The following is a 12,101-nucleotide window of genomic DNA, read 5'->3' on the forward strand; positions in this document are numbered from 1 at the left end:
GTAATCAATGACGGGTAAGACTCTCACGTGTGCATACCAACCTAAGACAGGATGACGAAAGTGAGTTCGTCACTCCCATGACAGGTAAGATGTGGTATGGATGGGGGCAACCTAAGACAGATGCTGATCCCAGAGCTACTAATAAAACAAAAAGGGGGAAGTGGGTGTGGCCGCATGGGCCAAGTTGTTTACTGCTTTGCCCGAGCATGCGCAGTGAGGCTACATGCATGGGCTACCTGCCAGGCTGGACTGTTCCTCGTGATCTGGACCTGTCAGCCTATTGGTGACCGACCTGAGCTCATGCCTGGAGCGTGTGTGTGAATTCTGGTTGGATGAGGTGGGTTGGAGCTGGATGAGGTCAGTCAGCAAGAGTATAGGAGGTTTGTTGTTGTTGCCCTGGCTGTGAGTGGAGAGAGTTGTAAGAAAAGCTGCAAGAATGGATGGAGGAAGAAGAAGCTGTTGGGGGAGAGAGCTGTAGGGGGGAAAGCCACAGGTAAAGAAGTTGCTAAATGAACCTGCCTTGGTGTCCGTGTCATTCTTGTCTCTGCGGGTCGGAGACTGAGGCAAGCAGAGACTACAACATGTTTGTTTGTTTCGTTTTGTTTTTTTGAGACAGGGTTTCTCTGTGTAGCCCTGGCTGTCCTGGAACTCACTCTGTAGACCAGGCTGGTCTTGAACTCAGAAATCTGCCTGTCTCTGCCTCCCAAATGCTGGGATTAAAGGTGTGTGCCACCACCGCCCAGCTGAGTCTGATCTGGATCCCCTTGTCCTATCAAACACCAAGTGAAGAACTTAGTTGATTCTTGTCTGACCCAATCCTTAGGTTTGGGGACAATGCTTAAAAATCAACCAATTCTGAGCTTGAAAAGACCCTTAGAGATAGATTTTCTTCTTCTTTTTTCCTTCTCTCTGTCCATTTCGTTTTTAAACAGATTTTTATTTTTTGTGCATGTGTGTGTCCCTGAGTGTGTGTATGCACACTATGTGAGTGCAGGAACCTCTGATGACCAAAAGAGGGCAGAAGATCCCGTGGAAATGGAGCTACAGGTAGTTTGTGAGCCGTTGTGTGGGGACCTGGAACTGAACCTGGGTCCTGTACAAGAACACCATACCCTCTGAATGACAGACTCTTTAGCCCCTTATTTCTTTTACTAAAACAGAATTTCCCCTTTATTTGTGGTGTGTGTGTGTATGTACACTTGAGCACACATATAGTGTTCATGTCACTGTGCATGTGTGGAGGTCAGAGGACGAGCTGGAGGAATCAGTTCTTACCTTCCCTCCGTGTGAGTTCCAGGGGTTAAACTCAGGCACTCGGGCTTGGTGGCAAGCCCACTCATACACTGAGTTATCTTGCTGGGCTCCTCTCCTCTCTTCTCCTATTCTCTCTTTTCTTCCTTCCCCTTTCCTTTTTCTTGTCTGTGAATTTTCTGTGTTAGGGTCTACCTACTGGGGGCTGGAGAATGTAATGTTTTCTTCCTGTCTTCTTCACTGGGGCAAACAAGACAGTAATATCCATCTTGTTGTATTTCGGAGGCTGACACTTAGCTTTGACCACCTACAAGGTTGTTGTAAGCTGACCCTCAGTTTCTTTATCTGTAAAGTGGGAATAAATTCCCCTGGTCAGTGTCAACCTTGGTTGGTAGATATAAGGATGAGTTTGAAACATTATATATGGGTATGTTCCCTCACTGATGAAAAAATATTAACATCTAAAATGTAATTATTTACTTGCTGCCTACCATGGGATGTTGAACACTGGTAGGTGTTGCAAAATTAGGTCCACAGAGTGTGGTCCTGTGGGAACGGCTTCAATTATGACCACCAGATGGCAGCAAAGAGCAGGCTTCCCTATGAGGCTTCTGCTGCAGCCTAATGGGATCCAAAGGCAGAATAAAATGGTTGATAGCTCTCCCTGGTTTCTATCTCATTCTCCATCCCTCACATGCTCCTCTCTGCATCCCCAACACTTCCCTAGCCCAAGACCACTTAGGTATCCTTCTTCTATCAATTCTTTCCATGGGAATGATGTTTAAACACACATTCAAGGGCACATTAGAATTAATGGCAATCCCTGTGTGTTTACAGCCTGTAGTTAATGTGAACCATCAATGAAAATTGAACCTGGGGGGATTTATGAAATACATATTTATGAGGCAACAAGGAAATATGAAAATATTTAAACAGATTATTTAAGATCCAGGTCCCTCTCCCAAGTGGATATATCTGGGATCTATCCATTACCCATTCGATAAATATTTATTTCTGGCTTGGGAATAAAGATACATTTTTTTAAAAAAAGACAGAGTCTCTCTATTATGTAGCTTTGGCTGTCCTAGAGTTTACTATGTACACCAGGTTAGCCTCAAAATCCTAGAGACCTCTGCCTCCTGAGTGCTGGGATTAAAGGAATGCACCACTACATTCTTTATATTTTTTAATATTAGTTTTTGATATTAGCTAAGGCACGAGGGGAACCATGGTGGTGTGTTATGGGGTGACAATCTTTGGAGGGGCCAGGGCAAGTCTCCCTGGCAATGTGTTCTTTGTGGTGAGATGCAAGAGTTGGGTATGCAAAGGAGCACACAGAGCCCTCCAGTCTGAGGGAACAGGGCCCTTCATGGCCCAGCGAAGCCCGTGTAATTTTACATCAGTTTGATTGAGAAAATAAATAGTGGAAGAACAAATCATGACTCAAGGGCACTTAGCTGTCTGTACACCGTCTGCACGTATTTGGAACACTCCTCATGTGTGCTCAGAGACAGCAACATTCATTTCTTCTAAGAGCGCTGAGTGGATTTCACAGAGTCCTTATGATGAGGCTGTGAACACCACCCCTGGATCACACAGGGTTCACTCATCATCCCAAGAGGCTGCTCGTGGGACGATGGTTCCTTTCTCGCAGACTCCATCTTACCAGGAGAGGATGGACCTTATGAAGCACATCTGTTTTGACCATGTATTTCTTGGCTTTGTTCCTATTCTCTATCCCCTGTGCTTGTCACTGTGGTGGTTTGAATTAAAATGGCCTCCATAGTCCCATAGAAAGTGGCACTATTAGGAGGTGTGGTCTTGTTGGAGGAAGTGCGTCACTGCGGGGTAGGCTTTGAGGTTTCAGATGTTCAAGCCTGGCCCAGTGTTCTCTCTCTGTCTGTGGCCTGGGGATGCAGGTGCAGAACTCTCAGTTGCCTCTCCAGCACCATGTCTGCCTGTGTACCGCCATGTTTCCTGCCATGATGACAATGGACTAAACCCCTGAACTGTAAGCCAGTCTAATTAAATGCTTTCCTTTATGAGAGTTGCCGTGGCCATGGAGTCTCTCCCCAGCAATAGAACACTGACTAAGACAGCTGAGGACCAGAGGCATTGTGAGTAAAGAACTCAGGAATCCACAAATTTGGGTGGAGGAAGAGAAACTCATTTCTTTGCACCAATTTTTGGCTGAAACTCAAGGTTTCTCCTTCTCTTATGAATGTAGACCACAGATCACGGAGTGTTCTCAAGGCCTGTGTCTTTGCCACCAAAAGTCACAGATGTTTGTGTGTGGCGTGGCTAGCTGGCACTGATGTCTCAGAACTCAGTCATCAGCACTCAAAAATTATGTTGGTTTTTAGATTAGCCCCTGTATTTATTTTAGGGTTTTAGTAAAGAAAAAATGTATTACTACATCCCAATTTGGTTTTGTAAAGATTCTGGATATTAATGTAATTGCCTATTTATAACCTTGTTTTAGTTCAGACATTGTAGATGGATTTTAATCCAGCAACATGGCTGCTCTGGTAAGGAGTCACAGCTAAAGACCTAGGTCTGCGTGATCTGGGTGGAATAACACGACTTTAATCCTTCCAAGTGGCGTTCAGACACACCCTTGTTGCACACCTTTAAACAGTGTTGGTAAGATTAGGTTTTAGAAGGAAGCAGCCATGTTTGAAAGTAACCTCTGAGTGGAGAGCAGTTCTGTTCAGTTCATGTAGTCGGTGTAAGTTCAGTTTGTGGAACTCAGGGACAGTTTCTCCAAGCAGAGCAATTCAGGGAGAAGCCAAGAGAAGCTAGTTTGAAGCTGTCAGTTTGGAGAGGAGTTTGGGCAAGGACAGCTAAGTTGAACCAGCCGGCCAGAGTTCAGAAAGATCTAGAAAGGATGAGTTTATTCAGCAGTAAAAGCCTCCAAGACTACAACTGCATCTGGTGAATAAAAGTCGCTTTTACAAGGCACTTAAAACCATTGTTCAGGACTGGCGAGATGGCTCAGTGGTTAAGAGCGCCGACTGCTCTTCCGAATGTCCCGAGTTCAAATCCCAGCAACCACATGGTGGCTCACAACCATCTGTAACGAAATCTGATGCTCTCTTCTGGAGTATCTGAAGACAGCTATAGTGTACTTACATATAATAATAAATAAATAAATCTTTACAAAAAAACAAAAAACCATTGTTCAGAGGGCAGTTTTTCAGCATCACAAGGTACCAAAGGAACACCATGCCTAGGAAAGATGAAGAGACTCTTCCAGGTGGCCACTCTCATCTCAGGGTAGATTTAGAGCCTTGTGGCTTTATGTACCTGGGGCACTATTAGTCTTTGTGGGCCCTTCTTCCATACATGATATCTAGAATTATGTCTTACAGTTGTGTTTGTATACAAAGGTGAATGTTAGCCAGTTGTGGTGGTATACACCTTTAATCCCACCACTGGGGACAGAGGCAGGTGGATCCCTCCATGAGTTTGAGGCTAGCCTGGTCTACATAGTGAAACTTTGTCTTAAAAAAAATAAAAGGCAAATGCCATCCAGATTGGATCCACTTTGTTTCATTTGTTTGTTTTCTTCTGCTTTCTAAAGCAATTAAAACATTTTTGTTGTCTCTGCATCTGCTCTGCCGGATGGAGAACTTGTTCATTTCCAATTCTTCAGTGATATATCCCAGTGATGCCTGTGTCTCCATTCTCTGTCTGTCTGTCAGATATATTTGTGTATGTGGTGGGAACCCTTGTGCACGCTAAGCAAGTGTTCTATCATTTGACTACACCTCTACACCTTTATTTATTGAGATGATCGCTGGTTATGTAGCCCAGGCTGGACCGACCTAAACTTACTCTCTAGCCCAGGCTGGACCTGAACTTACTAACTCAGGCTAGATCCTCTTGTCTCAGAATCCTGAGAAGCTCGGATTATAAGTACCATCGTATCCACCTTATCATCTGTCCTGAGTGGCAAAACATCCCTGTTGACTGTCCCCGAGGCATCTTTTTTTGTTTGTTTGTTTGTTTGTTTTTGAGACAGGGTTTCTCTGTATAGCTCTGGCTGTCCTAAAACTCACTTTGTAGACCAGGCTGGCCTCGAACTCAGAAATCCGCCTGCCTCTGCCTCCTGAGTGCTAGGATTAAAGGCGTGCGCCACCACGCCCGGCTTCCCTGAGGCATCTTACACCCACCCTATAGAGCATGCTGTCTAACCTATCATGAGTAGAGATGGACCCAAAGGCCATGTGTGACTTCTTCATGCCTCTCCCTCACCTTCCACATGCCAGCAAACAAGTTCTGTTAATTCCACTGACGGTGCCTCCTGCAGGGCCTCTGTAGCTTTACCCATTCCCAGTCCTAGTGACCAACTTCAGCCTCGACTCCCTTACCTGGAATCTCCCCATGGCTGCTTCTCACCTCACCTGTCTCCAGAGTCATCACATTGGAATCCCAGGTTGATCATATCCCATCCTTCCTACGACCAATCCCTCCCATCTACATCGACAAAATCTTCAGCTTCGGAGTTTCTGAGAAGCATAGGCTTATGGAGCCTAATTCATTTGCTTCTGTGTGGAGACTTGGAACCTGCTTTAAAAGCAAGTAGGTAAGGCTGGCGAGATGGCTCAGTGGGTAAGAGCACTGACTGCTCTTCGAAGGTCCTGAGTTCAAATCCCAGCAACCACATGGTGGCTCACAACCACCCATAATGAGATCTGACATCCTCTTCTGGTGCATCTGAAGACAGCTACAGTGTACTTACATATAATAATAAATCTTTGGGCTGCAGTGAGTGGGGCCAACCGGCAGAGCAGGCAGGGTTGACCAGAGTAGAGGGGTTGACGAGGGGTTGACCGGAGTGAGCCAAGGTCCTAAAAATTCCATTCCCAACAACCACATGAAGGCTCACAACTATCTGTGACTAGCATCTCTGAGGTAAAATCTTCTGGAAAGTGTTTTCTGGGAGCACAGAGGCTGTGTTCCAGAGATAGTGAAGGTTGTACCTCGTGCTGTGGCTGGACTTGGTAATGTGCAAGAGTCACCGTTTTGGAGGCATGGGGGGGTGGGGTCCTGCAGAGCAGCTGAGGCTCAGCACTGTGAGAGGCCATTGGTGAAGATGCAGTCTCAGTTGCAATTGATGGCCTAGAACTTGAAGGGGGTCATGCAAAGGAGTTGAGGCTTGGCACCATGAAGAGAGCCTATGAGAGGCTATTGGTGAAGCCTAGTTACAGTGGAAGACAGCAGTGTTTTGGAGATGCCAGTACCATAAATGACCACCAAGAACAGCAGCAGCAGTATAGTACAGGCATCTGGAACCTAGAAGACAGTCTATGGCAGTACACAGGCAGACAGACAGGTGTGTGCTACAAAGGGCAGGGTTGGAGAAGTGACCCAAGCCAGGAGGACCCTAGAAGATCGTGAGTTGCCCAGACATTGGATGGTTGGATTTTGAGTTTGCTTTTGATTGTGACTGTGATATTTTTCCCTCTTGAAGAAAGAATTTTAGTGGAGCCCACATTTAAAAGACTTTGAATTTTAAAAGATATTGGATATTTTAAAGGGATTGAACTTTTAATATGTAAAGACTATGGGACTTTTAAAGTTATTTAGATCAGTGTACTCATATACATAAAATAAATAAATAAATAAATAAATAAATAAATAAATAAATAAATCTTTAAAAACAAAAAGAGCAAGTGGGTAGACAACTACTTGTGGTCTGTCCTTTTGGGGGACAGTTCTTGGAAAAACACATAGATGCCAGCTACGCACAGTCCCGTGTTCAATGTTTTTCCTGGCCTGGTTCCTACATAAATGCTTTCCTTGCTCATACATGTACCTGCCTCTCCACACACCGGTTTTAACCTCTCCACCTTTATTCATGCTCCATGTCTCCAATGTCTTTATTTCCCTACCTGATGAAGATCTTACATATTGGGGTTCTGTTCAAAGGCTACATATTACAAGTCATTCTTTTACCGCCTCCAGATATAAATCATTGTTACCATCTCTGTATCTCTAGACCACTGTGGACAGCTTTGATAGAACATTGTTGCATGTAGATTTTGGCTACCCTGCCTAAGGTCCTGGAACTGGCCTTGCTACCAGCCCCCACCGAGCTTCCCTTGAATCTATAGATATAAGACATACATACACACAGTGATTCCTTGCCTTTGGATACAATTGCTAGGTGCTACTATCTCTCACCTGGAAAAGCAAGCCCTTAATATTCTTATCTCTGCCCCTCCCACCTGCCCTAAACTTTAGTTGCTAGGATACATCTAGTCCCTGCTAAACATCCCTGATCATCTGCCTGTAGGAGGGCCCACAGATCCCAATTCCTTCTGAGACCTTGCATCTGTCTCTTTTCCTCCAGGGACCCGGAAGTCCCTCTTGTCCCTCCCACCCAGCAATTTACTCATGGCTTTTTGACTGACAGATCAAGAACCAACTGGGGAACAGGACCTTAGCATCAGAACCGCCCCTACATCACATTAACACTCTTATTATAATTAGGCAGGTGAGTAGGAGAGATGCTCAAGCAATGTTAACCAGAAGGCTAAAGACTGAAATTCTGATAGTCAAAGTTGATGGTCCACTTGTTTAGACTGAGAAGCACCTACAAGCTGACTAAAGAACACCTTTGAGGTATTGGTAAGTGCATTTCAAGTCTTCCCAAAGCAGAAGACTCATCCTGAACATAAGCAGTGCCACTACACAGGCTGGGGGGCCTGGATGGGGTTAATGTACAAAAGGGAGAAAGCCAACAAACTCAGCATGACGGTGAGCTTTGTCAACTTCGTCAACACAACCTAGCATGATCTGGGAAGAGTCTCAGTGAGAAGTTGTCTGTGTTGGGCTTGCCTGTGGGCATTTCGGGGGGGGGGTTGTCTTCATTAAATTAATTGATAGCCCACTGTGGGTGGTATCATTCCCTACTCAGGGGGGAGGTACCTAAACTGTGTGTGAGTAGAGAAATGGAGCTGAGAATGAGCAAGCAATCAAGCGTGCATGTATGCTTACATTCCTTTCTCTCTGTCGTGACTGGGGATGGGATATGTCTATTTAAAGTTTCTGCCTCGACTTCCTCACAATGGCAGAGTATAACCTGGAGTCACAAGCTAGAATGAACTCCTTCATCCTCTACGTGGCTTTTTGTCAGAGGATCTATCTGATCGCAGCAGAGGAAACCAAGCTAGAACACACAGGCATTTACTCTCTCTGCTTCCCACCTGTTGTGAAAGCTGCTCCCCCTCCTCGATGTAATGGGCCAAAACCTCTGAAACTGTGAGCCAAAATAAACCCTTCATGCCTTAAAGTGTTTGGATATTTTGTCATAGCAACTAGAAGTCTTACTAACCTAGGCCTTTTTGTACTTGTTTTGGGGAAAGATTTCCTTCAGGAGGAGCAGGGTGGTTGAAGTGTGTGGGTGGGTGGAGAGGAATAATAGCCTTGAAGGAGCAGCTAGTATTGTCTGCCATGTATACTCAAGCATGTTGATAACCAGTATGGATGTACTATGTGTGAGACAGTGCATGCATGTGTATCTTGCATATGTGTGTATACTTGCACATGTGTGTGAGTGGTGTGTGTGCGCACATGTGCATGTATGTACATGTGTGTGCGCACTTGTGCATGTGTGTGTATGTGGTGTGTGTGCATGTGGTGTGTGTGCATGTGTGTGCATGTGGTGTGTGTGCACTTGTGCATGTGTGTGCATGTGGTGTGTGTGCACTTGTGCATGTGTGTGTATGTGGTGTGTGCATGCTTGTGTGCCTGTGTGTCTGTGTGTGTCCTGCTAGGCTGAAAGCAAAAGGTACGATCTGTTTCTCCTCTAAAACTTCTTTTTTGTTTTGTTTGTTTGTTTGTTTGTTCGAGACAGGGTTTCTCTGTGTAGCCCTGGCTGTCCTGGAACTCACTCTGTAGATCAGGCTGGCCTCCAACTCAGTAATTCACCTACCTCTGCCTCCCAAGTGCTGGGATTAAAGGTGTGCGCCACCACTGCCTGGCCCTCTAAAACTTCTTTCTTGCTGCTAGCTTCACCCAGCTTCTCCATGGTTCTTTGGTCCATCTGCAAAACCAGTAGAATCAATTCACTTTCTTTTCAATATCTATTCATTTCTCTTGCTCTTTCTATACCTGTTGAAAAATATGACCAAGTCACTTTTTTTTAAAGACCTAAAAAATAATCAAGGAAGTAGGTATCACACTCCACTGGACTAGTGGTTAGAGAGATGCTCAGTAGTTAAAAGTAAGTACTGCTTCTCCTGAGATCCAAGTTCAAATCCTACCACCAACATGGGTGACTCGCAACCTCCTATAGCTCTGATTTCAGGAGATCCAATGCCTTCCCCTGGCCACTAAGCGCCCCTGGCACACACATGACACATATCCATGAATGCAGACACTCACATATACCCATAAAAGTAAAACCAGAGAAATCTTTAAAAGTAAATAAATTGTTTTATTAAAAGAATTCCTTAGATTGCTAGGTTAAAATGCAGATTCCAGGTCCCCCATGATAAGCCCACCAAATTAGATTCTCTGGGTGGGACCAGAGCTTTGCGCACTGAAGATGGTCCCTCAGGTAATTACAATGCACTTATCAGTTCAAGCACATTGCTTTAGGTTGGTGCTTCAAGCTTGGTGGCTTATTAAAATTACCTGCAGAGCAAAACAAAGCATCATAAAACATAAGTGTCACACACACACACACACACACACACACACAAATAAGTAATTAAAAAAAAAACAAACAAAAAAAGGAAAAGATTTAAAGAGAGGACTTGTCTCCCCTGTCACTGGTGTCTGAGCATCTCTTCGTGGTTGCCATTTGTAAAAATTCTTCTCATCCCTTTTAGCCACTGTGCCAAGGGCGAGATGACATCACATCTGAAAGCTGACATTTTGCAAAGCGTATTAAAAGTAAACCCAGCACAGCACATGATAAATCGATCCTTGTATCTGGCGAGCTGACTGGTTCTGGTAAAAAAAAAGACCAAAATCAGACACAGAAAAAGCACAGAGGTATCTACTGTGCTAGCGCAGGCTGCTGGTAAATGCTAGCTGACCAAAGGTTAGGTAACAAAAATACCAAAACCTTTCAACCAGGGGGTCTCCGTGTGTAGCTCCAGGAGACTTCCTGCCTAAGGCTTGCAAGATTCCCGGATCAGTTTCAGCACTGAAAGTGAAAGCACATCCTAGCTTTTGCCGGTCTCTCTGGTATCAATCTTCCCGGGGCAGCTAATTTCAATTTAGCCATCCATGCTACAATTAGCCGTTCTAGATAGTAACATCTTGCCCACCACATTCTAGTAGGAAGTTGAAATAACTAGTTCAGCTCCAGCTCTTATTTCTGATGGTGAGAACTTAACTCACTCCCACCAAGTTGATCCATGTTAGCAAAATGGACCATGAGCAACAACGCAGTACGAAGCACGGCCTGGAGTCCAGCTTCTACTATGACCGGTTTGAAAGGAAGCAAGGACGGCAGGCGAAGGCAAGGGTTCACATCACCCCGAACTTATGTTAAACGCCCAGCTGCCTGGAACAGGACCAGCTTTTCCTTTTGTGTCATGCGACTCAGCTCTGGCGACTTTACCCTTGCTTATGACATTGTAAGACCTTGAGCGATTTCCCTTAAATTTCTCTGCTTCTCTCTCTCTCTCTCTCTCTCTCTCTCTCTCTCTCTCTCTCTCTCTCTCTCTCTCTCTCTCATGAACTGGCAGAAAAAGAGGTCTATTATATGACAAGGGGGCCGTGCAGAACAGCCCACGGAACTCAGGTACGGGAGAGTGGCTCAGAGCCATCTGCACCGCTGATTAGCAGGAGGCTGCTGAATACTAAGTTGCAGACAGCAGCCCGCACTCCAGACCATCTCAAGACCTTAATTAGCATCGTGCAGGGTAGAGATGCAAGAGCTGCCTCACTGCGGTTCCCCACTGACAGCAGTCAAAAGAATGAAGGTTTCTTCTTTCAACATAAAAAAATACAGCAAATTCCAGAGACAGAGAGATAGAGATAGTTACATAGATAGATACATAGATAGATAGATAGATAGATAGATAGATAGATAGATAGATAGATAGATGGTTGAGTGTATGGATGGATGGGTAGGTGGATGGATGGATCAATGAATGGCTAGGCAGATGGATAGATGGATGGATGGATGGATGGATGGATGGATGGATGGATGGGTGGATGGATGGGTAGATGGATGGATGGATGGGTGGGGTTAGATAGATAGTTGTATGCATACATGGATAGATAAATAGGTGAATGAATGGGGAGAGAAATTACCTATTATCTACAGTCAGCATTTAAAGATGGTGTTTAGGGTTGTTTAATTTTAACCAGTTAAAGAATGCCTCAATTACAATTTAGCTCTCAATACCAACTGCAAACCAAATCACCTTGGGACGTGACCAAGAAGACATTCTCTCCAGGCTGATCTGGTTGACACAGATTAGATTAGAATCCAGTAATCATCTTTTTTCTTTTTAGATTCTCCAGGTAATTGAAATATTCCTAAAAACTACCAACCTAACGCAATGGTGCTTGAACTGATAAGTGCCTGGTAATTACTTGGGGATCTTGGTAAATAGGCAAGGTCTCCTGTTTCCTGCCCAGAGAGTCTCATTCGGTAAGCTGATAGTGGGGGATCTGGAATTTGCATTTTAACCTAGCAGTCCAGGGAATTACTTTTTAATCATGTTTTAAAATTTTTATATTAATATTTAATTATTTTTTTCTCTTTGCTGGATTTTTTTAAAGATTTATTTATTTATTTAATGTGAGTACATTGCTGTCTTTAGACATACCAGAAGAAGGCATCAGATTCCATTACAGATGATTGTGAGCCACCATGT

This window comes from Mus caroli, chromosome 5 (assembly GCF_900094665.2).
Source record: "Mus caroli chromosome 5, CAROLI_EIJ_v1.1, whole genome shotgun sequence".
Taxonomy (NCBI): Eukaryota; Metazoa; Chordata; class Mammalia; order Rodentia; family Muridae; genus Mus; species Mus caroli.